This window comes from Desmodus rotundus, chromosome 10, assembly GCF_022682495.2.
Source record: "Desmodus rotundus isolate HL8 chromosome 10, HLdesRot8A.1, whole genome shotgun sequence".
Classification (NCBI taxonomy): Eukaryota; Metazoa; Chordata; class Mammalia; order Chiroptera; family Phyllostomidae; genus Desmodus; species Desmodus rotundus.
Window position 1 is genome coordinate 26,225,625 of NC_071396.1, and position 5,250 is coordinate 26,230,874.

A 5,250-nucleotide genomic window follows, 5' to 3' on the forward strand; every position below is an offset into this window, starting at 1 on the left:
AATAACCCCAGGCCTTCACTCAACCACCAAAATCTTTGCCCGGCAGAAACGAAGGACACAAAGACCCTGATCTCTGTCACTGTGGTGTCACCTTGAGAAAGCCTGGGGAGGACGGACACAGGGCTGTGGCTCCTCCAGGAGGCCCGGACCTTGGGAGTCAGAGAGAGACAGCAGGGCCTGGGCCCAGACGCTGGCAAACCTCCTCCTTGTGGGTCACTTGGTTGTGAGAGTGTGGTGGACGGAAGTCCAATTCCAAAGCTCCACAGGGACCCTGGCTCTGCAGAGACCTGGGGGGAGCAGGGGCCCCAGATGCAGGCTGAGGTCCATCTGGACATTATGGGAGCCTTCACCTCTCTGAGGCTCAAAGCAGTCCCATTTCAGAGGGGCACACAATCATGGGAAGGGGCCGTCATCACCCCTCAAAATCAGCTGTGATTTGTCCCACAGGGTTTCCTTGGTTTCAAAGAATAAACGCTGGACCTGGGCTGTCCATTGTGACCTGGGCGTGATGTCACACACAGGACAACTATGACATGCATGTAAAGTGGAACATACGCCATGGCCCCTGGGCAAACAGTAGTGCTCTCCTAAGGCATGTACTGCAGTGGCCCACACGCCTTGGTCTGCAGTGTGTCTCAATGAGTCGGCACCTGTAGGCACCGGAGGGAAAGCCGTGGCCTGGTTTCCAGATCATGTAGCACAATAGGGAAGCACCACCAGGAAGCAGACCTCTGTAACATGACAGACCTTCTGAGAGACATTCGTGAAACACAGAGGGTCAAGAAAAAAATCCAATGGGAACAATTTAGGGAGGTGGCCCTCATCGTTAACTTTGATACGGAACATGATATCAGATATGCAAGTGTATGATTTCTCTCCTCTGGCCAATATTTTATTTCATTTTTATTATTGTTTTAAAAAATGTGTTGATTTTGAGAGAGAAAGGACAGACAGACACAGAGACAAACAGCGACTTGTTCTACTTAGTGACACAGTCACTGGTTGATTCCTGCATGAGCCCTGCGGGGGAAATGGGTCCACAACCTCGGCCACAGGCAGAGTATCAGGAAGCTGCTCTCACTGCCTGAGCTGCCTGGCCAGGGATGGCCAGTATTTTCAATCAATACTTAGAAACTGCAAAGAGACATGTTAATTTTCTTGGCAACAAAACTGGGGAAGAGGTATGTAGAAAGACCTCTCTCTCCATGGGCAAAACTCAGGTGATATTTGTGCCATGTAATTCCTATCACACGGTGACCTCACAGAGGAGGACACTGGAAATCAAGTAGACGAGATGACACATTCTGTCCTTTCACTTCTACAAAAGGTATACATGAAAACCACACACAAACAACAGATACACTCACAGACACAGACAGCAATACGGTTGGTTACAGAGGAAAAGAGGGTGAAGAAAGATGAAGGGACTGAAGGGGTCAAACCCCAGGGGACAGAGGAGACCAGACTTTGGAGAGTGAGCGCACACAGAGAGGGCAGATGTCACCTTACAAACTGTCCACCTGAAGTTTATATAACATTAACCAAAGGTACCCCAACCAATTTCATTCTGAAAATCTTAAAAGACCCTTTATCGATCACTACTAAATTAGGAGAAGAGATGTTTTATTTCTTCAAACAACAGAACTATATTTTGTTTACTTACCTTTTGTTCACTAAGGATGAGGCGGATGATGGGTGGATACTCGGTAGTAGGAGGGGTGCTGTGTGGCGTCAGCCCTCAGACAGACCATGAGCAACAGAGTCTGTGAAAATAAAGGAAAACCAATCAAGAGAGTTCAAAACCAACTTCTGCTTCCAGAGTGCAGCCAGTCAGGACAACGACTATGATCTGGACCACAGCATCATCTGAGGCAGGAGCAAGGCCCGTGGGGCAGCCCATGGGCTTCCTGCTCTCTAGTCCCAGTGTCTGTGGTGATGGCAGAGACGTGCTGAGCAGTTTCTGAGTGGCCCACAGCTGCTCACATGGACATACTTGGGATGGTCTCCATGATTATATCCCATGCTCCAGATTCAGCTTGAAGAGCCTCAGGAAAAGTCATGTCAGTTCTCAACGGTTCCCAATCACATGTGAGAGAAACCTGGAATGGACAATTGTAGAGCTGAAACCAATATTGGAGGAAACTAGAACAATTCAGGACTTGTCACACACTGGAAAATGTGCAAGAGGAAACACACATGTGTAAGAATGGTAGTGACCTCTCCTGTGGCCGTGGTTGCCCTGACTCAGGTCTCTGCAGGGCTGGAAAGGTAAGGGACAGAGAGGGAACGATGAGAAAGTATGGAATAATTTGGAAGAACTTTGTGAATTTTGAAATCTATACAAAAAGAAAATATACAACATGTCTGTGAAAAATGAATAGTAGATAATAATGTTCAAAAGAAACATAAAGCTGGTTTAAATGAAGTTTATTAGTTTGGGCCCACAGGCAGAGATTCTGCATTTACATCTGCAGCTGTATCTGGGCCAACAGAAAAGGCTGGGAATGTTTATGGGGTAGTTGGCTCAAGAAGAACTCAGTGACAGCGTAGAAACTGTGACAAGAAAAGCCACTGCTCCTTACTTTGATGTGGAGGCGGGAATCCAAGAGCTTAGGGGGACAGGCACAATGGAGTGGGTTTATCATTTAAGCCTTGTTTGTAATCTGGGAGTGTTCACGGGCATACTTTTCACCAGCACATTGAGAAATACATTTAAGAGAAGAAATATAACATATTTGAAGAGCTCCGTGCTCACTCTTCTCTCAAGGCCACACATGGCATTGGGAACTGAAGCCTTTCAACCCTAAAATCTAATGTGACAGAGAGCATGTTCACAGCTGTGGGGGTTGGCTGGGTATATGGCGGATGGGGAGGCATATGAGATTGAGCCAAAAAAATGAAACATAAATTCATATACACAGAAAACACTTTGGTGTTTGTGGTGGAATGGGGAGATGAGAGAGAAGAAGGGCATAGGGTTGACAAAGGGTAAAAAAGACAACTTGACTTAACTGGGTAGACTCACAATAAATCTTACAGATGATGTGATGTAAAATTGTGCAACAAAAACCTGTAAATTTGGTTAACCAGTGTGACCCCAATAAATTAATAAAAAGCAAATAATCATCTGGGACCCAGGGTAGCATGGGACAAAGGGCCTTCTCCTATCAATAAACATTCAATAGATTTGATCACCTAAAAGACAGCAAACTAAAGTATCAGCAAATGAGTCTGACTGGAACTGAGCTGAAGGGTTGGCTCATTAATCCCAGGGCTCATGGAACTGAAGACAGCCAGCCCCCCACATTCCAAGGCGATCTGCGTTATCAGCAATACCCCGGAGGAAGTGAACAGTGGTGTAGCTGGAATCATAAGGACACTACGTCTGTCCTTTAATCAATAGCCTGTCCTGAGACAGTTACATTTTTGAATTCTTCAGTGAAGGAATGACCTGATCCTCTGGACAAAACCAAATAGACAACAGAACATTTCTACTGATAACCTTCCTTCATCTCCAAGAAAATGAGAGCCTTCACCAGGATAACTGAGTATTGGAGAGAAAGCAGAGAAACATATTCTACAAACTACAGGCCCCTCTTCTGAACTTGGACTAGGAATCCAGAGTGTCACCATGTCCCTGCACTAACAAGGAGCTCTTGAGGGCATGTGGCCAATGGAATTTTAGCTGAGGACCATTTGGACGTGGGTCCAAATGTCATTGGGCCCATCCTGTCATTGTCCCCTCAATCTAGAATGCATAAGAGAAACAGATGTAGCAGCTGAAAGATTCTCCCCACTGGCTCAATGGGCAGTGAGGGTTCTGGGATGTGAAAGTCTAAACAGAAGCCCTGACAACTGCCCGCACTCAGGACACTAGTGAGTGAGAAGCTGGACACACACATGGGTGGAAGGCAGAGGTTTGTGCTCTACACACCAGGATTTAGAACATGCAGGAGTGCTGATTCCCACCACACCAACATTCCACTTCTAATTAGACTTGTGCAAAAAAAAAAGGAGGAGGAGGAGAAGGAGGAGAAGAAACTTAGAAAATGACAGTAAATTGATGCAAACGTTAACTGCAGCAGCACCCACGGGGTTACCCTGGTTGAGCAACCACAGTTCAGGCATCTCCTGGTACCTGTAGCACCTGCTGATCTGCACATGCCTTTCCAGTCATATGAACCAAAGGTCATCAAAGTTGTTTTTACTCAGCCGGCAAGGCCTGCACATCCTTCACTGTCCCACTATGGGGCACATCCCCCTGCAGCCCCGTGTCTGCAGAGGCCCTGACTGCCTATTCCAACCAAAGGTGAGGTGACGCTGCCTGGACCAGTGAGTGGGCACCGTACTGCCAGGACTTCCTGACAGACTCTGAGAGTCAGAATTTCAAAATAAATCTCACTTAAATTCAGGGGGCTTCTCACTCAGTGAAATATTTATAGTACAGTGATATTGAGCAGAAAGGTTAATAGTTACAACATAAATAGTAATTTGTGGAATGCGGCCCCTCCTGCAACACAAGATATAGAGGCCTCAGCACCCAGGGGGCCTCTGATGCTGGAGGCAGCACATTCCTCAGCTGCGCTGGGGTCTCCAGCCCAGCTGTGGGGGGAGCTGAGAAGCTGCTCAGTTGCAGACGGGCCCAGAAACACAGAGGGCTGTGGGACAGGGGCAGTCTGCTGTGTTGCCGCAGTCTCGATGGTCCTGCAAGTTTCTCTGGTGGATAGGGGTTCTGTTTGCATACTCAGGAAGACCTGGGGCTGAATCCTGGGGTAGATACGCAGGAGTTTCAGTCAAGGTCTCGATATCACACGCAAATAACTGCTGTCCTTTTGAGTAAAAAACGCTTGGCCTTATTTTTTGAGTCAATGTTGGTAAACATGCTACACATGTGGAAATGCAGCAACATGAATGGAGCAAATCCAGCCTTTCCTCATCTCCCAAAATCTTCTCCAGCCACAAAACTAGAATCTAAGGGTCCCCACCCTTACTCCCTCGTGTCATGACTGAGAAAGTGTGTGGAGGTTGGACCACAGGGCTGGAAGCCCCCTGAGATATCCTTACCTCTGAGTCACAGAGCAAGGGCAAAACTGGACCCAGATGCTGGGGAAGCTGCTACTCGGGGTCACTGGGCTGTGGAGACCTGGGCAGGACTTTGTATTCATAGTGATCCCATCTCCACTGGATCCTGCCCACAGGGATCTCGCAGGGACCTTGCATCACAGGTGGTTTCCATCCCCTCTGAAGCCC